This window comes from Lissotriton vulgaris, chromosome 7, assembly GCF_964263255.1.
Source record: "Lissotriton vulgaris chromosome 7, aLisVul1.2, whole genome shotgun sequence".
Classification (NCBI taxonomy): Eukaryota; Metazoa; Chordata; class Amphibia; order Caudata; family Salamandridae; genus Lissotriton; species Lissotriton vulgaris.
The window spans coordinates 1,650,863,133-1,650,883,652 of record NC_141695.1 but is presented as its reverse complement, the minus strand read 5'-3'; the positions used below and the strand labels follow the sequence as shown (position 1 = coordinate 1,650,883,652).

At 46.7% G+C, this 20,520-nt stretch overlaps 1 protein-coding gene across 1 annotated transcript in view; it reads left to right on the top strand.

The window, feature by feature from the left end:
* LOC147706209 (piezo-type mechanosensitive ion channel component 2-like) overlaps nucleotides 1–20,520 on the top strand; it is a 612,835-nt gene that overhangs the window by 484,159 nt on the left and 108,156 nt on the right. The window lies entirely within an intron of this gene.

The following is a 20,520-nucleotide window of genomic DNA, read 5'->3' as shown; positions in this document are numbered from 1 at the left end:
GGTTCTGCCATGGTATCCAGAAAAGGAATGGTGGTGCACGCAGTTTATGACTTTTTATTGAAAAACTGTAAATATTTGTAATTAAAAAATAAATAAATGTTGAACTTCTTTGTTAAAAAACATTACATAGGCAGTTTAAAATTTTGGAAAACTTTGTCTTTGTTGTGTTGCACAATTTCAGTTATTAAAGTTATTTATGAGTTGTAAATGATAGGTGTGAGGAAATACAGTGCATTATATGGTGTGATTGTGTGATCTCACCATGTAATATACTTACCAACCCTTTAAGGACCAGTAGGTTTTGTTTGTCAAACCTTCAGATTCACCAAGTTTAGCCATTAGACATCAGTGCTTAGTTTGTAAAAATAGTAAGTGCCAGGGCTCTTATCAGGAGGCCACAGAAGCTTGCGCCACTCATTGCCCTTCACGGTGTTGACAGTACAAACACAACTAATAACCATCACACTCCTACAAGTGTGACACTTCAGACTATTTCAAGCCCCCAAAGCTATAAGAATGGCTTGTGTAGCAGGTAATAGTCATTTTTTATGTATATTGAATTAATAATTGACTGTTGTTCTGGTCATCTCAGACAGCGCCACCTTGTGGCAGACTGTCACAAGCAACTTTGTTGACAATTAAGTGCAGATGCAGAGCACCGGAAACCACTGGTTCAAATTAGGCACTGTGTGACCGTGAGCAGCAAGCCTTACACAAAGGAACAAGTGTAAATCATTTAAACAGCACTAAAGCAATTGAAGAAGAAATCGACTAGACACTCAAGAAATCCTACATCAGTATATAAAAATAGGGTGTATTATGTGTTTTTAGACACAACAGCTAAAAAGATCAACTGGAGGGTACCAGAGGTATAGTAAACCAAAACATTGTACTCACCCATGAGCAAGCATTGACACTTAGAAACTTTTTCACCAAAAAAAGTTGGGCTAGTTGTTTTGCAGTCACCTTGAGTCACTTCAAGAGACCAGCTCCAGTAGGGAGCCAGACAGGGGAACAGCAAGGTCCTCGGAATCAGTTATCTCCATAGATGAACCAGTTTCCAGGCACTTTATCCCCTTGCAATGGACTCCTATGGTAGTGGTCCTGATGAAATGTATAAAGATTACTCAAGGATGTTGTGGATGCAGCGTGGTTGCTGGGGTGCTTCCTGTTGCTACTCGTAGGTCCACTATCATGGTGAGGTGATCCTGGTCACAAAGTCGACTTTCCTCAAAGTCCTCTCTGAGCTGGTAGATGTCCAGTCGCCACTGGGCTCCCAGTAGTGCAGTCACACCCAAATCCTTCCCTAGGGGATAACTCAGCTTCTGGGGGACCAAACTGCACTCTGACGACTTTTCGAGGCTCAGTAAACTTGGTTGAAACTTCAGGTTCAGCAGGTGCAGTCTACGCGATGCAGGTTCACTTTGCTGGCTCCATGGTGCAGCAGAGCAGTCCTCCAGTGCTTCTTCCAGTCCAGTCGAGGACGGAGTTCTGGGTGCCAGAGACGCCCCATTTATGCTCAGAAAATGCCCTGATTTCTTTTTCTTTTATAGGAAGAGTCTTTGATGTCTAGAGGTGCTCCAATGACCTTGTTGTACTCGCCAATGGGGCAAACAGGTCTCCCCACAGTAAAAACAGCAGTTTCATGTTTTGACTGATATAACATGTAAAATACAGGTTTTGCCTAGGAAATATTCTGCACCCGGCCTAACGCTCGGTAGGTCTGCTCGTTTGGATTGACTTACACATGTTGCAGAGGGAGGTTTGGCCTTGCCATTGGTTTAAATGGCAAAGTTGGGCCATGAGTTTAAAACTACTCTCCCAGTCTATAGTGGCGAACTGGGTGACTCATTTTACCTGTGTCACACCCAGGGTGGCAGAACCAGTGCTGTAATCCCTGGGGTTACTCTCTTACATTCCGTAGGTACCATACAGTAGGGATTTACTGTTAAGTTAGCCTATACCAATTGGGTATAGCCAGTGTAGCATACACATTTCGGGGTCAGAGCACTGGCACTGAGGTCTGGTTAACAAGACTCAGCGCACTCTGGGGCCCCAATTCACAAAGTTAAACATAGACCTGAAGTCTAAGTTTGGACCTGAAGGCCCAATTCACAAAGGTTAAATTAGACCTCAAATCTAAGGGCCAAATTCACAACAGTAAACATAGACTTCAGATCTAAGTTTTACTTTGTGAATTGGGCCCTCAGAGAAGAAAAACCAGCAACATCAATCAAAAAACTTGGGGGTACCCATACAAAAAGAGGCATCTCCTTACCTGGCCACCATCCTGACTAAAGGTGATCCGAAACTAACCTTTATCCTGGTGGTTCTCATCATTTAAGTGGAAGGACCTGGAAAGGCCATCTGTATTGGTCTGCATTAGCATGGTCAGTCCCAGGTCTGTGTTCCTCTGTAAAGTCCATACCCTGTAGGGAAATGGCTCACCTTAACAACTTGGGGTTCTCTGCTCTCATCTGCATCTGCCACCTGAGAGGTCTGTGGTCAGTGTGGATTTCTGAAGTGAGCCCCAAACAGGTAGGGTCTCAGCTTCTTCACGTACCAAACCACAGTAAAGATTTCCCTCTCAATGGCACTCCAACGCTGCTCTCTGGGGAAGGGTTGCCTGCTAATGAAGGCAACTGGCTGTTCCTGGCTTAAATGATTTGAGTCCTTACTGAAGTCAGGTACCTTCAGATCAGGTGCTGAGCACAGAGATTCCTTCACTATGTCAAAATCCTTTTGATAGTACTCAGTCCAGATAATGTTTCTGGGTTGCATCTTGGAGGTAAGTTCGGTGAGTGGTGCCACTATGATACCATAACCTTTCACAAACCGCCTGCAATATCCAGTCAGGCCAAGAAAGGCTCTAACTTGGGTCCAAACCTTAGGAGCTTCTCAGGCCTGAATTGTCTGGATCTTGGGTTGAAGACTTTATACATGGCTTTCACCAACTTGGTGGCCCAAGTACACTACAGAGCGTTCCCCAATCTGACACTTGCTTGCCTTGATTTTTAGGCCTGCCTGCTGCAGGGCCAAAAGCACTTCTTTCAGGTGGACTGAGTGATCCTCTCAGGTGGAGCTAAATACGGCTATATCATCAAGATAAGCTGCACTGAAACTCTCCAGACCCAAAAGAATGTGATTTACCAACCTCTGGAAGATGTAGGTGCATTTTTCAACCCAAAGGGTTTTTAATTGAAATGGCCTTCGGGAGTGGAAAAAGCAGACCTCTTCTTAGCTCCTGGGGTTAGGGCTATCGGCCAATAACCTGATGTCAGGTCAAAGGTACTCAGATAATTCACTGCCCCAACCTATCAGTGAGCTCAGGCGAGGCACATATAGCTTTTAAGCGCCCAACATCTCACGCAGCTTAGCTTAGCAGGGCGTGCCTGGGATATACCCAGGTCAAGACTGGGTGCGTCTTCGTCCATCATCGCCAGAAAGAGCCTGGGTCACCTCTCTTGGCTAGAGGACTAAGGGGGTACCACAAGTCTCCACCCAGGACACGTTTCTGGGTAAAGCAGTAGGAGTCATCTCTAAAGAAATTGACTTGGCAGAAAGACAGCTGTCCCTTGACCAAGGAGAACAACTGGTCCCTTCCCCTCCTAATTCACTCCCATTTCTTATTGGCAACTTAAGCAACTTGGTATCTACCTACAAACTACACTGGTAGAGGGAAACACTGTCTACAGGGCCATGACTATCACACAGGATGCAACTTAGTTCAGCTCCTCGCATATCAGTGAAGGAGGACCTTCTGACAAAAGGAAGTGACAGAGTAAGCACAATTGCAGTGATACGGCCAGACGGTGGCGCTGGTACTGCTGGACCTCAGCGCCGCCTTTGACACCATCGCCCACCCACTTTTCCTACAGTCCCTAGAAAGAGGTGGAATGGACGAACTGGCCTTGGAATGGATGATATCCTTTTTACCGGATCGAAGCTTTCAAGTGTCTCAGAGTCCGCACTACTCTAAAAGCATTAGGCTGGTGCAAGAGGTCCCCCAGGGCTCTATTCTCAGTCCCACCCTTTTCAATCTGTATATGGCCCCTCTAGCAGACCTGATTGCGAAATACGATGTTAGTATTGTATCATATATGGATGACACTCAACTAGTGGTGTCACTATCTCAATCCCATGAGAAGGCAGCCATCAACTTTTCTACCTGCTTACAGGAACTAGCTGTCTGGATGGCAAGTCATTGCCTCAAACTGAACGGCAGCAAGACAGAGGCCCTAATAGTAGGCAAGGCTCCTTCCATATGGTCCTCCGCATGGTGACCACAGTCCCTGGGACCCACCCCTTCTCCCAATGAACACGTTAAGAACTTGGGGATGTGGCTTGACTTGAAGCTCTCGTTTGACCATCACACCATGATTGTTGCCGGGAAATGTTTTGGTATAATGAAGGGCCTGCGGAAGACGCTAGATGTGCTAACCATATCTGCCAGAAAAAGCCTGGTCCATGCACTGGTAACATATTGCCTGGACTTTGGGAACGCTCTATATCTTGGAGCAAGTGGGAAGTGTACACAAAAGACTGCAATGCATTCAAATTGCGGCGGCTCGCCTTGTTTTGATGGTGCCCAGGAGAGCCCCGTCCAGGAACACCCTCGCAGCCTTACTCTGGCTCCCGGTGAGGGAAAGAATTGTTTTTAAAACACAATGTATCAGCCACCGTATCCTGCAGGGAAGGGGACCTAGCTATCTACATAGTCTACTGAACCTTTACATCCCTACCCGGGCTTTGAGATCCTTGGGGACAGGACTGGTGAAATTGCCAGCAATCAAGAGTGCAAGAATGGGAGGAAGATCTTTCCGCTGGCTTGCCGCTAAACACTGGAACAGCCTCCCTCAGTCACTTAGATCAGAACCTTTGGAAAGGACTTTCCGAAAGAAAGTAAAAACCTGGTTCTTCCACATATAGTTCTCTGAGCCTGTAGGAGTGTCTCCTATGACCAATACAATTGGGAGGCTAGCTGCAGCACAGGGACATACTAGTTAGTATAACCAGGCGCTTTAGAAACTCATTTATTATTAATACGGTCGGGGTTCCTAAACATTTTTTAAAACTACACGTGCCTGTAATTATCTTGAACCTGAACCATATATGGGCTATGGGGAAGAAAGGGCAGAATTCAACAACCCCAATTGGGAGCTGCTACTTGGAAAGATAAGAGCCCTGAGCGACTGTTACATTATTCCGCTGCTGGAGAAGATTGCAAACCTGGAGAAAGCAATGTCAAATGTAACTATTTGCAATAATGTTGCCCTCATGTGCACCAGGGCGGAGCACGTGGAGGCAACAAATACTGCAACAAATACTGCCACCTTAACTGCAGACCATGTAGGGGATCAGGCCCAGGGGTCCATATTCACCGAATTTCCTATTTTGCATATTGATTCAATCGGCTAATCAGTGGGGAATGCAAGAAAGAGACTGTGGCGCCACGGAATACTGCCCCTGAAGTCAAGCAAGGATGGTCAGTATTCTCCCGCCTTAATCTCCCATCTGACTGTTGCCCCTATGTAGCAGTATTGACTAATGTTCCATGTCTGCCTTCATCCAGGGTGGAATTTGATGAAGAACTCAAAAACAAAGTGGGTTATTGGTTAACTTCAAACTCTGACTTCAGCATCTCAGAGCATAAGAATGTTCCCTTGTCAGGAGAGTTGACTGGATTTAAAGCTATGGTCAAACCACTAATGAAGAAGCAAAATAAAAACCCAGTTGACCCATCGAACCTACGCCCCATCTCTCTCTTAACAATTCTTGGTAAGATAACGGAAGCCATAGTACACCAAGAACTCTCTAATTTCGTAGAGCTGAATAACATCTTGCATCATCAACAATCCGGGGTCCGTCCCAAGCACTCAACGGAAACGGCTCTTATGGAATTGACCAATTCCATTAAATTCTTGCAAGACGAGGGAAAGGACGCCGTCTTGATATTACTTGACCTATCGGCGGCGTTCGATACAATCTCCCACAAAATACTCATCGACAGATTGAGAGGCAATGGCATTACTGATAACGCCTTTGACTGGATTAGTTTGTTCCTTTCTGAAAGAACCCAAGTTATATCACTGGTAAGTATGGGCGGAAAATCCGTTTCGCTCGCGGATTTTGCGGATTTTCGGGAAATCCGCAATCCGCGAGATTCGCGAATCTCCCGCAAAATCCGCAAATCCGCGAGCAGCGGATTTTGCTCGCACTGCTCGCACTGTTCGCGTGAGTTCGCGGCTTCCCAGTACAACTTCGCGCCCCGCGAATAAGTGCTAAATTGCAGAAATACGATTTTAGCAAAACTGAAACTACTTGCCAGGTTCAAAAGTTCAGGCTCATCATTAGTAGCCATTTCCTGTAGTGCTTCCTGAGGGGCCCCTCCAGAGTTCAGTTGCCAGTTGCAACTATTATGTGACCCTGCTCTGAACCTCAGAATAGTTACACATATGACACAAAGGTCCTGAATTACAGCTAAGGGAGACAAGCAGGAGCCAGGCTGGAAGTTAAAATCCATTAATCAGCCCCTAATTCATTATTGTCAGTTGGGGCAGGGCAGGTGTTGTAACTAATTTTGCAACAATGAAAGCACTTAGCAAGTGCAAAAGATCACTAATCAGGGCGCACTAAGGAAGCAGGTGCCAGCTAAAAAAATATTCTGTGACACATTAATCAGCCCCAAATTAATTCAGGTCACTTGAGGCAGGGAAGGTGTGCTTTGCTTTGCCGAAAATAATGTACACTGGACAACCAGAGGGTGTGGTGATGAAACAGAGGGTGGCATGGGTGGGCCAGAGGGTGGCATGAGTAGTCAGAGAGTGGCAGTGGTGACAGAGAGTGGCAGTGATGAAGAAGAGTGTCCCAAACAGGCTGGACACGTAGAAACAACAAGTTCGCAAAACTTGCGACCCGACAGGTAAGTTCGCAAATTGCGAAATTGTAAAAACCCTCGCGAACTGGCAGAAACACGGGTGAACACAAAAAAAAAAAAATTCGCGGGAATTCGCGGATTTTGCGGATTGCGAATTCGCAAATCCGCAAAATTCGCGAACGCGAGATCCGCAAAATTCGCCCATGCTTAATCACTGGGCTCTTTTCTCTCTAAGGAAAAAAAATCAATGCAGGAGTCCCCCAGAGCTCGAATCTGAGTCCTCTCCTTTTTAATATATATATGATGCCCCTCATTTCCCGTATCGAGTCATATGGTATATGCGTTACTTCATACGCTGATGACGCGCAATTGATTCTTTCCTTGGAAAAAAATTCTACTAGTGCCGAATTAAATTTCCAAATTTGCTTGACTGAGATCTTTAGGTGGAGGGATAACAACCACCTTAAATGTAACTCAAGCAAAACGGAAATTTTGCCCATAGGGAAAACTGTTGAGTTTTGTCCTAGCAAATGGTGGCCTGAGGGCACTACTCCCCTGCCTACTGCGGTCGAGTCGGCAAAGAATCTGGGTGTTCTTTATGATTCCTCATTATCTTTCGACCCTCATGTTAGAAATCTAGCTGGCTGCTGCTTTAATACCATAAAATCCTTGAAGAAATTTTTTGACTTCTTGCCTATTGATGCTAGAAAATCTGTTGCAGTCTCTTTGATAGTTTCACGACTTGACTACTGCAATGGGCTGATGGCAGGAGCAAAAAAACAAACTCTGAAGAAAAGTCAGTGTTCAACACGCAGCCGCACGGCTGGTTCTCAAACTGCCCAGAAAATCCTCAGCATCTGCAGCGCTTAGAACCCTGCATTGGCTCCCGATTCATAAAAGAATTCTTTAAAAAATCTTATTGACCATTTTTAGAGCACTAAACAATATTGGACCCAAGTACTTAATAAATAGATTTACTCGCTATAACCCTACCAGAGTTCTGAGGTCAGCAGGACAGAACCTTGCGAATACCCCAAAATTTCTTCTTAAAAGGAAAGGTGGCAAAACACTTAATGTTCTGGCCTCCAAAGCGAGGAATGCTATGCCTAATGCCCTGAGAATGTTGCCTACTGAGTCCCTCTTCAGGAAGAGACTTAAAACTTGGATATTCAATCTAACCCTTATGTGCTGAATGCAATCTAGTGCCTCCTTACAGTACTCACCCTATGTCCTATAGCGCCAGAATGCTCCTTTCGGAGCGACAGTTTGCGCTTTATAAATGCCATATAACATAACATGCAGTACAAAAGGGGGTGGTGATGGACGGAGCATCTGAATCAATCAAACACTCACACCCAGTCAAAAGATCTGGGTTTAATCCATCACCGTTCTTTAGCCCACTCTGCCACCCCAGTTCAGACATGGCTATATGCAAATCAGTCTGACCCTGTGCCTCATGGTAACAGTCCAGCCCGAACTGCCAAGCCATGTCTTCCCTGGACCGGAAACAAGCTTCCAAGGACCGTTTTCTGGCTTTCCAGCTGTCTTCAGCCCGGCTTGCTTGAATCCAGTGGCAAAGTGAGCAAGGGACTCACGTCTGAGCATACCCTGCCACACTTATGGCGGCCAAAAGCGGTACAAAAGGGGGTTCTGAACCCATGAGGCACAGGGTCAGACTGATTTGCATATAGCCATGTCTGAACTGGGGTGGCAGAGTGGGCTAAAGAACGGTGATTGATTAAACCCAGATCTTTTGACTGGGTGTGAGTGTTTGATTGATTCAGATGCTCCGTTCATCACCACCCCCTTTTGTACCACTTTTGGCCGCCATAAGTGTGGCAGGGTATGCTCAGACGTGAGTCCCTTGCTCACTTTGCCATTGGATTCAAGGAAGCCGGGCTGAAGACGGCTGGAATGCCAGAAACCGGTCTTCGGAAGCTTGTTTCCGGTCCAGGGAAGACATGGATTGGCAGTTCGGGCTGGACTGTTTCCATGAGGCACAGGGTCAGACTGATTTGCATATAGCCATGTCTGAACTGGGGTGGCAGAGTGGGCTAAAGAACGGTGATGAATTAAACCCAGATCTTTTGACTGGGTGTGGTGAGTGTTTGATTGATTCAGATGCTCCATCCATCACCATTCCCTTTTGTACCACTTTTGCCCGCCATAAGTGTGGCAGGGTATGCTCAGACGTGAGTCCCTTGCTCACTTTGCCACTGGATTCAAGCAAGCCGGGCTGAAGACGGCTGGAATGCCAGAAACCGGTCCTCTGAAGCTTGTTTCCGCTCCAGGGAAGACATGGCTTGGCAGTTCGGGCTGAACTGTTCCCATGAGGCACAGGGTCAGACTGATTTGCATATATCCATGTCTGAACTGGGGTGGCAGAGTGGGCTAAAGAACGGTGATGGATTAAACCCAGATATTTTGACTGGGTGTGAGTGTTTGATTGATTCAGATGCTCCGTCCATCACCACCCCCTTTTGTATCACTTTTGGCCGCAATAAGTGTGGCAGGGTATGCTCAGACGTGAGTCCCTTGCTCACTTTGCCACTGGATTCAAGCAAGCCGGGCTGAAGACGGCTGGAATGCCAGAAACCGGTCCTCGGAAGCTTGTTTCCGTCCAGGGAAGACATGGCTTGGCAGTTCGGGCTGGACTTTTCCCATGAGGCACAGGGTCAGACTGATTTGCATATAGCCATTTCTGAACTGGGGTGGCAGAGTGGGCTAAAGAACAGTGATGGATTAAACCCAGATCTTTTGACTGGGTGTGAGTGTTTGATTCATTCAGATGCTCCGTCCATCACCACCCCCTTTTGTACCACTTTTGGCCGCAATAAGTGTGGCAGGGTATGCTCAGACGTGAGTCCCTTGCTCACTTTGCCACTGGATTCAAGCAAGCTGGGCTGAAGACGGCTGGAATGCCAGAAACCGGTCCTCGGAAGCTTGTTTCCGGTCCAGGGAAGACATGGCTTGGCAGATCGGGCTGGACTGTTCCCATGAGGCACAGGGTCAGACTGATTTGCTTATAGCAATGTCTGAACTGGGGTGGCAGAGTGGGCTAAAGAACAGTGATGGATTAAACCCAGATCTTTCTGTGAATGCCAAAAGTAGTAAGTGCAATCTGTGAATACCAAAATAGTAGTAAGTTTAGGATTGAGTCTTAAGTTCATTCTGTGAATCGGGCCCAATGTGATTATTGGGGCGACTTCAATTAAAAGGTAGGCAGCAATGTGTTTATCTTTCCCGGTGTTTGATTATACCTGTTTGGCCAAAGGTCAGATATGAGAGGCCAGAAATCGTTACGTAATCTGCTTACTTTTGATCTGCACAAAATTGTGGGAGACCTTATCGCACAAATATCTACTTTTGTAGGCTGGGGACAGGGTACCATCATTGATTGCATATGCATTTCTAAGGGTATGGTTGAGATTGCTTACATCAGGCATACCTCTGAAAGTGGGTGTAATGACCATAATACCGAAACATTTGTACTTTGGCTGTCAGTCAGCTCTCAACCACCATACGTAAAGGTGCGAGTGATTTAGACCCCAAAGATAAAGGGCTCAGGTTTACGTGGAAGGTTGCTAATATTACCACCTTTTTGATTGCTACCTTAAGGACTAACCTTAACTGGATTTTTGATTATCTGTTAGTAGATAATTAACATCCATATATTATACGAATGGGGCATTTGAAAAATGTAATTTATTTATTAAGACCGCCCTAATTCACCCTGCTGAAAATACTAAATCTAGGCAGCAAAGTTGATTCAACAGGAAATGAAGGCTAGTGATCCAACGTTTGCACCTTGTTCTTAACCATGTGTGTGCCATGTCTGTGACCCCCCTTTTTACTACATGTCAGTCACCCCTAAGGTAGGCCCTAGCTAGCCCTATAGGCAGGGTGCATTATAGGTAAAAGATTGGACATGTACCTTAAGTGTGTTACATGTCCTGGTAGTGACAAACAGCCATTTTGGTTTTTTACTACTGTGGGGATGCCCTCCTATAGGAATGCATCTGGGATTCCCTGATACGTGTTTCAGTGGTAATTCCTGATATGAGAGGAGCAGCGTGGTCAAGTTAGGTATATTTGGAATAATGATAATAAATGCTGCGCAATGGTGTGCGCAGATTTATTATACCTATTTATTTTAGAAATGCCACTATTAGAAGTTGGCATTTCTGTGTGCTATGTGTCTGCCTGCCTGATGTGAAATGCATGTCTGGCTTTTGAGTGACTGGGGCTGGTGAGGTGTGTGGCTCCAGGAGGGGCAGGGTTAGTCAACTAGGCTGAATGGGACATCTGAATTTGGAGTAGTGGGAGGAGTAGTCCCTGGTCCCTGAATAGGTCTGTGCCTAGCATGTACAATGCTGGCTACGCACCCCTGTGGTGTGCCTGATGACGAGCCCCCACCTGACAAAGGGGAAGAGGAGCCTTGTAAACAAAGTGCTCCAATTCCCCCCTTATAAAGATCCATGGAAACCCCAGTGGAGCCAGGTGCCTTTCTAAAGGAACTAGTGGATATTGCTGTAATCACCTTTTCGAGGTCCAAACTAGTGTCAAAAGGAAGACTTGGGAAGATCCCGCAAACATATCCAGTGTCCTGTTATTCTCAAAAGAATACATTTGTTTGAAGCAGTTAGTCCAGCTGTCTGCACTAATATTCATCCCTAACCCATTACCTTTTATGGCCATTGACTTGCTCCCGTTCACAATATTCCAAAATCTCCATGTGCCTGCTTTCTGTTTTTTAGGGGCATTTGATAATCTAACCTTTGCTTTAGACATGACGGTCTTGTCCCTGGGGATATGGTTAAGAACAAGGTGCAAACGTTGGATCACTAGCCTTCATTTCCTGTTGAATCAACCTTGCTGCCTAGATTTAGTATTTTTAGCAGGGCTAATTAGGGCGGTCTTAATAAATAAATTACATTTTCCAAATGCCTCATTCGTATAATATATGCATGGTAATTATGAGGGAACCAGTTGCATCTGGTTCCCCCAAAGCCGTGTACTGCAGACAAAGGAAATTGTGATAGAAATATAGGGGCTGTGACCCCACGATTGCAGCGGCGTAGCTAGGGGGGGGGGGCGGAGCGCCCCAGGCAGCACTATTTAGCCGGCGGCCGCCGCACGGCACTGGTGGCCCATTGCGGCGGCCTTTATAATTTATTTGGAGACACTCACTAAGTCAGTGTCCCCAAATAAATTATAAAGGCCGCCACAACGGGCCACCAGTGCCGCACGGCGCGCGCGGCCCCAGTTTGTGAAGTGCAAGAAGCGCATGGTCGGAACTGCTGCGGACGTCACATCCGGCTCCTGGAGCGGGCCGGGAGTTTTGATGAAGGTGCGCACCTCCGTGCTCTCCGTTTTGCTGGTGGTGTTGCAAATTAAATGATGGCGCTGGCATTCACAATGCTGCTGAAGGCACCACTGGAATCTATTGAGGGCTTCAAAAAGGCAAGTAATTAATCCACATTTAATAAAATGTTTTGTATTCTATGCTGGGTACGATATTTTGCACATCTTTCACTCCCCATTGGACATCATGATAGCAGCGTCTTCCATATATAAAGTACAAAGGAATTATTTTTTCACCATATTATTCCATGTGCCAAAAAGGACCGCTGAGAGCCCTTGCTTCCAGAAGTGAAAAAGTGGTCGATAGTAGTGTTTTGAAAATACTGTTGGTCAGTTTCCATTAGTCATTGGGCATGTTCGTGTGTTTCATGTGGAACAGAACCTATGTGAATTTTCATGTGCCTTGTGTGTGCATGTTTGTGGTGATTGATTCAGAGTTTCATGCAAATAAATTGAGATATCTTTCCTTTGTCTTTGAGAGGCTGGTGAGGCTCAAGGACTTACCAAGAGATGCAGCCTCACCTTTGCCAGCCAATAGGAACCGGTATCCCACTGGGTGATCTGCCTGTGAATGCATCCCTTTGTGATGCCCTGCATGTACAGGGCTGCTGCTCTGTGGTTGGGCTCTGTGTGCCGCGAGGGTTGGTTACCTTTGGTGAAACGAACTACTCTGGGGGATAACAAATCAAATGAATGTTAAAGATAGTGTGGTGAGAAGTGGACTTTCAATGTCCAGAAGATGGATCTGGTCTAGATGTCAGCTGCTGTGAGACATTCAAACTAGTGAGTGTGCATGTGGTGTGACACTCATGTATGTGCGTTTTTGAGTGTGTATGTGTCATGAGGCACTCATACTAGTGTGTGCGTGGGTGTGTAGTGAGCCACTCGTGTGTGTTTTGTGTGTTTGTGTGCCAATATATGTAATGAGACACTCATACTAGTGTGTATGTGTGTGGGTGTGTGGTGACACACTCATGCCTGTGTTGTGTGTCTTTGTGTGCCTGTATGTGTAGTGAGACACTCATTCTAGTGTGTGTGTCTGTGGTATGTGTGGTGAAACACGTGTGTGTGCATGTATGTTTGTGTGCCTTTATGTGTAGTGAGACACTCATACTATTGACTGTGTGGGTCTGCGTGTGTGTGAGTGTGGTGAGACGTATATGTTTGTGTGTGTATGTGTAGTGAGACACTCATACTAGTGTGTGTTAAGTGTGTAGTCCTACATTCATAGTATGTATGGGTGAACTAGTCCAGTGTGGCTACATGCAGTACCCCTCGTGGCTAGGATATGTTGCCCCTGCAGTGATTGGCCACAGCCGCGTAGCTAGGGGGGTGGGGGCGGAGAGGGCGGACTGCCCCAGGTGGCACTATTTAGCTGCTGCAGGCACCACTGGAATCTATTGAGGGCTTCAAAAAGGCAAGTAATTAATCCACATTTAATAAAATGTTTTGTATTCTATGCTGGGTACGACATTTTGCACATCTTTCACTCCCCATTGGACATCATGATAGCAGTGTCTTCCTTATATAAAGTGCAAAGGAATCATTCTTTCACCATATTATTCCATGTGCCAAAAAGCAAGACCCAAACCCAGATATTTGTTTTAGCTCTTGCGTAGTGGCACATCGGTCTAACATGGGTCCCAGGACTGAATCGTTTTGTTTTGTTTAGTCCGGAGATGTTGAAAGCCGTCATGTATCGTCTGGTCTGATGCTGCCAGGTGTCACATGTTTACTTTGCTGTTCTATGAATATAGGGGCATTTTAGAGGTATACTGCCTTTGCTAGCTGATCAGTCAGCACGTGCATTACCTATTGTAAAGGGGCCTATTTTCTTGTGTGCCCTGATTTTTACATTTTCTTGTATAAGCAAACAAGTTAAGGCATCACTTATCTGCCATAAATCTGAAAATGTCACAGTAGAACCATCTGTTCCTCTAAAGTTCTAACTGCTGTGGTCCCTGCCAGGTTTGGGGCCATCGTTGTGTTTGGCGTCCTCTGCCGCGTTGTTTGTTTGAGCCGGAGCTGGAGTCGCTGGAGACGGAGCTATTGTCACCCGATGTATCACTGGCTCTGTCTGTTTTGTTGGGAGGCTCATAGTCGTCATCTGTGTAAGGGTACGTCTTGGAGTAGCTGAATTTCTTGAGATCTTTTTGGAATTTGTTAATTTTCGCTTGTGACATAAGCTATCATGCTAAGACTCTCTCTCTCTGTATGCTTGTCTTGTTATACATGTTGTATGTACAGGTTTGCTTGGTGAGGGAATCCCCCTCGCACACGTATAGCACCTTAGAGAGTGCTTCACATATCCTAAACAATTCACTTAAAATTTTTTTTGCACTTTCACTATTTTACCGTCCTGAGGAAAGCCAGTTTTAAATTCAAAGGCCTGGCTGAAACATGTTGACCACATATGGATGTAGGAGTTCCTAATACATACTCCTTTCACATCCGCCAGCCTTTTTAAACCCTAACAGAGGCCCAGTTATTAAAGTATAATTAACCTTTGGGTGCTCGGACCACTGTATAGGTTTTTAACTTTCACTATTCACGTCGCCACACTGCACACTCAGTTACATACCTGCTCCGCTGTAACCAGGCGTTGTAGCACACCCGGGACACACTCGGTGTCACTGGGTGGGCCCGATGATGAAGCATGACGCCAACTAGGTTGGTGTGTGAGGGCTTCATAAAAAAACCTAATGGTTTGTGCTTCAACATACAGCTCTGAGTCCTGTATATAATTTCACAATAGGCTAGTCCTAGATCGCCCAGTAAACATGCAACACTGGTTTTTCACAAATAGTATTTCACTTCAACCATTTTCATCAACTGAGAGGCAAAAACTACAGGGATGTGTTTGTTTCAATACATCTGGACAGAATGTATGCAATTAAGAACATAGAACATAGAACTAGGACTCCTGAGGCGGAAGCCGGGAGTCAGGGCACTCTGTATAATAAATTGTTTAGTCTGTACTGCTTGCGCTGTAAACTTTAAATCACGTACTTGTTGTGCTTTTCTGTTCACTTTTAAATCTTGTACTTGCTGCGCATTACCCACCTCTGGGGCTACCCCTCCTGGGATTCCTACACTAGCAGGGAGCCGATTTTGGGCTCGCGCTACATACCGGCCTCAATCCCCCCAGCGCAGACTTCGGGCGCCATCTTACGGGAGGACCAGGTTAGCGGTCTAGTGCTGCGGCCGATTTGGGGCCCAGGCACTACAAAATGAACATCATCTCCCGTCCGCGCAGCGGGCGCACCGATGGCGCGCCAGAGGCAAGCCCGTCTGTGCCTGTCCGGGCCGCGCCGGGCATAGGGCCAGAAACTCTGTCCATTTCATCTGAGCACTGCATAGGATTCTCGTGCGAAAAGCTTCTACAATTAAGAACAAAAAAAATCCTCTAGAGCACTTGATATACAGTCCAGATGACCCTCTCCCGAAAGGTAATCAACATGCTAACCTCACTTCGGAGAAGAAAATTGCTGAACACGCCGTGAGGTACGTTAGCATGGCACTTTTAAATTGCAGGTCTGTACCGAAACACTCCGTAGAAATCAATCTACTGACCCAGGACGCCAAACTGGATATACTGTTTCTCACAGAGACGTGGTTGTCTCCAAACTCAGAGGCAGATATTGTTAGTGCACTGCCTCAGGGATTCCTTATGCAGAATCTACATAGAGCTCACAGGAATGGGGTGGGCTCGCCATAGTGTATAGGGACAAGTTTGTTTGCAGGATATGTGAGAGTGGAACCGCTGATTGTGAAAGTGCTAACTTTAGCCTACAAATCACTCCTAATAAATCTTTATCCGGCCTCTTGATATATCGCCCTCCGGGCAGCCCAGGGCAATTTGTGGGGTCTCTGTTAGAAACTACCATCGCTCTAGTCTCAGCATCATCCAACTTCATCTTATTAGGGGACTTGAACTTTCATTTCGATGATTTATCCGATAAGGTGGCAACGGACCTTAAGCTGGAATTTAAATCATTCGAGCTGCATCTGAAAAATAAAGACTCCACGCATATTAAAGGGCATCTCCTTGACCCTATATTTACAAACATTCTACCCCTAGATTCAAGGCCCCCCTTCCCCTACCCTGGTCTGACCATTTTTTGGTCCCGTTTGCCTGGCAAACCAGTACTGACTGTTCACGGGTTCAGGCTCCACGTACCCTAGAGAGAGTGTGGTCCAAGCTCTCTCTTGAGAGCTGGACCCTTAGATTGGAGCAAACAGCTCCCCTCTCTGTCCCTGACCCACTTGAAGCGGATAATAACTTTACTAACTGGCTGAATAGCTCCCTTGATATCGTCCTACCCAGAAAACAAATCAAAAAGAAAAGCAGGGTTTTCAAGTCACCATGCTATTCTCAAGAATTAAGAAATCTAAGAAAGATCTGCAAAAAACTGGAACGCACGTGGAGGAAAGACTGGGCCTCCCATAATAAAGCCGAGTACAGAGCTGCTATTAGGACTTACAAATTATCTCGGCAAACAGCCCAGGCTGCTTTTTTTGAGGAGAAAATAATAACGTCCTCTAACTCGTCCAGAGAGACTTTCAAAATAGTGAAAGACCTCCTCAAGATTCCTTGTCCTCCGACGGTGCAGGGTGCCTCGGAAGCCAGGTGCAACCAACTAGCGTTTTTTTTTTTACAGTAAAATTCAAAACATACTAAAAACCTTGCCGCAAGGGCCTCAAGCACCTGACCATGCCGTATCCAATGCCCACATTCCTGGCCCCTGTTTAGACTCTTTTGTCCAGGTATCAGGGGAAGACTTCCAAACAGCTCTATCCGCTACGAAGAGCGGATCCCCTAATGACCCTGCGCCGATGCATATCTTGAAACGTGTGGCAGCCACCATCTCCCCCTTAGCTACGGACCTTCTTAATGCCTCTTTTGCTCAGGGATTAGTTCCCCCTAGTTGGAAGCAGGCCATGGTAAAAGCTATAAAAAAAACAGAACTCGATCCTTCGGAGATGGCTAACTTTCGACCTATCTCGTTGCTACCCGGTCTCAGCAAGATTGCGGAGAAGATTGCCAATCAGCAGCTCTCCTCCTTCTTGGAAACCAACAGGCTACTACGCAACTCCCAAACGGGCTTTCGCCCAGGTCAGGGCACTGAGTCTGCCCTGATAGCGGTGGTCGAGGAGGTAAGGTGCATCTTGGATTCGGGAGGATCAGCGGTTGTGGTCCTCCTTGATCTAAGTGCAGCCTTCGATACTGTAGACCATAGGATCTTAATCCAGCGCTTGTCCAAACTGGGAGTAGCAGGTATGGCTCTGTTGTGGCTTACATCTTTCCTGAAGAATAGAACTTTTCAGGTCTGGGAAGGCAACGCACGCTCCAATTTAAGCCCCCTCCAATGTGGGGTCCCGCAGGGCTCAGCGTTAAACCCTACTCTGTTTAACGCATACATGTCCCCACTTGAGGATGTGGTCACTCCCTTTGGGATTAAAGTAATCACCTACGCAGACGACACCCAGCTTGTCGTCTCGCTTTCCCAAGAGAAGCATTGTACAGAAAATCTCTATTCCTGCCTCTCGGAAATTTACTCATGGATGAGCAGATCTCGACTCAAATTGAATGGAGCAAAGACAGAGCTCATGCTCTTAGGCCAGCCGATAACAACACTCCCTAATTCCATCTGGCCCTCGTGCCTGGGGGCTTTTCCTATCCAAAGAACAAACTTAAAAGTTTGGGAGGATGGCTTGAGCAGGACCTTTCATTTAGGACTCAAGCAAAAAAGACAGCTGTTATATGCGTAGGCCTACTTCGGTCAGCCCGTAAGATCCTTCCTTTACTACCAGCGCAGTTGAGGAAGCTGCTCATCCAGGGGTTAATCTTGTCTAGACTAGACTGTAGCAATGCCCTTTTTTTGGCTGCCCCAGAAGTGACCATTAATACCCTTCAACGCGTCCAGAATTCGGCGGCTAGGCTGCTTACTGGTACATCTTCTAGATCCTCTGCCAAACCTGCACTCAGGGCCCTTCACTGGCTGCCAATACGGGAGAGGATTAAATTCAAGTCCCTGTGTATCGCCCATAAATCTTTACAGGGTAAGGGGCCCCCTATTCTAGGGAGTCTTGTTCGCACTTACAAAGCTGCCAGGTCCCTGCGCTCGGAGTACGGAAATCGGGCCATAGTCTAGAGAGTCAAGAAGGCCCGGACAGGGTGGGCGCCGATTCTCAGTCAACACGGCAACCTTATGGAATGCCCTCCCTGTCAGGATTCAAACGGAACCAAGCTACCTGAGGTTTCGAAAGCTCCTCAAAATGTTTCTGTTTCCCCAGGACTCCTAAAGACTAGGGCCCTTCTCAGATGTCTTTTGTTCTATAGCGCTGGAACGCCATGCGCTTTATAAATCTAATTTCATTTCATTTTATTTCATTCATTCATTCATTTCATTCATTCATTTCATTTCATTCATTAAATTGTCAGTGACCATCGGCCAAATATAGAATGGCAATGTGATGTCTAGGCTTTCCTATGAAGGGGCTTCAACAAGTGCTTCCGGCAATGTTTTCACTGTTCAGTTCCAGTCTCTGTATCTTAGCAAATCGTTCAAGGGGGCTGCAATCTCAGCAAAAATTGAGGTGAAGGATCTCGAGAATCCCATAACTCCTAAAAGGCTCTGTAATGAGAGCATGTTATGTCGAAGGGGCATAGGTTGTATCATCCCTAGTCTGCTTTGACCTATGTGCTTTCACTCAGGGAATATTTCTAACCCTAAGAATGTTCCCTGTGTCTGCACAATCTGTGCCTTTTTGGAGTTCACCTTCAAACATCCCTTCTGAATAGCCTGTAGAAGTTGGTGCAGACGTTCTGTATGTGACTGCATATTTTCGCTAGAAAGGAGAATGTCACCTATATATTGTATTATCTGCTTTTGGGACACAAGGTGGGGAGCGGCCAGGTGGCGCCCCTACAGCCAAAAATTGATACCATTCTGGCTTGGGAACCCTCAAGACCCAGACAGAGGTGAGAGCCTTTTAGGGACTCACATGGTATTACAGGAGGTTTGTCAAGGGGTATGGCAGCATTGTTGCACCCTTGACAGAGCTGACTTCCAGGAAGCAGCCCAAGAAAGTGAACTGGACTGACACCTACCAGAAAGCTTTTAATGCCCTGAAATCTGACATGTGCACAGCACCCGTGCTTCAGGCGCCCAACTTCTCTCTCAAGAGAATTCATTGTGCAGACAGATGCTTCCGAGCATGGTGTGGGGGCTGTGCTTTCACAGATGAATGAGGAGGGCCTAGACCAACCTGTAGCCTTCATTAGTAGGAGGTTGCTTCCACAAGAACAGAGGTGGAGTGCGTTTGAGCGTGAGGCATTTGCTGTGGTCAGGGCACTGAAGAAGTTGAGACAATACTTGTTTGAGACTCACTTCCAGGTTCAGACAGACCACAGGACCCACAGATGGTTGATTCAGATTAGGGGTGAGAATCCAAAGCTGTTGAGGTGGTCCATTTCCCTACAGGGGATGGACTTCATTGTGGAACACCGCCCTGGTACAGAACACGCCAATGCTGATGGTCTGTCCAGTTTTCCGCCTTAGTGAAGAGAACTCCCAAGAGGGTGGGTAGTTCTCCCCACATTTCAGCTGGAGGGGACACATGTTAGACTTTGCACTATTGGTGTGCGGTTTTTCTGAGTCCCCAGATAGATCATGCAGTCTGTGTTTTCTCCTTTGGACTGCCTGTCACCGGTGTATTCAACTGTGCAGCCTTGGACCGTGTCATGTATGTCCATGTAACTTGCATGATCGAGGGAACTATAAGCGGTGATACTACGTGTCTCTCTGACTTCTCAAGTGCTCGCCGTCCTTTTACCCAGCTCCCCCCCCCATCCCCCCCCAGGGTTGGCAATCTGAGGGATAGCCCCAGGCGCCACAAGCTCTAGCTACGCCTCTGCATGATTGGGGTGCTGTTCCTGTGACTTGGGGGGCCAGTTGCTGCTGCTGAGCTCCAGGAGGAACCACCACAAGGGACTGCCTCCCTGCTGCAGGGCCTTGTGTGCTGGCCTGCCTAGGCCCAGCTTTGCCCCCTTGAACTTTAAGGACTTCCAGGAACTGTGTGCATAGCGCCTTGTGAGCGTTGTACTTTATCTGCCAAGAGAGAGGAGCTGGCTCATTTGCAGCGCAAGGCTGTGAGGGAATCCCGGCATGTGGGATTCCCCCTGCACTTCTGATTTGAAGAGGGAGCCCACCCTGCATGACTGCAGTGCAGCGTTGCCCTGCAGGACGTTTCCCGGAGGAAACCTTGGCGTGAGG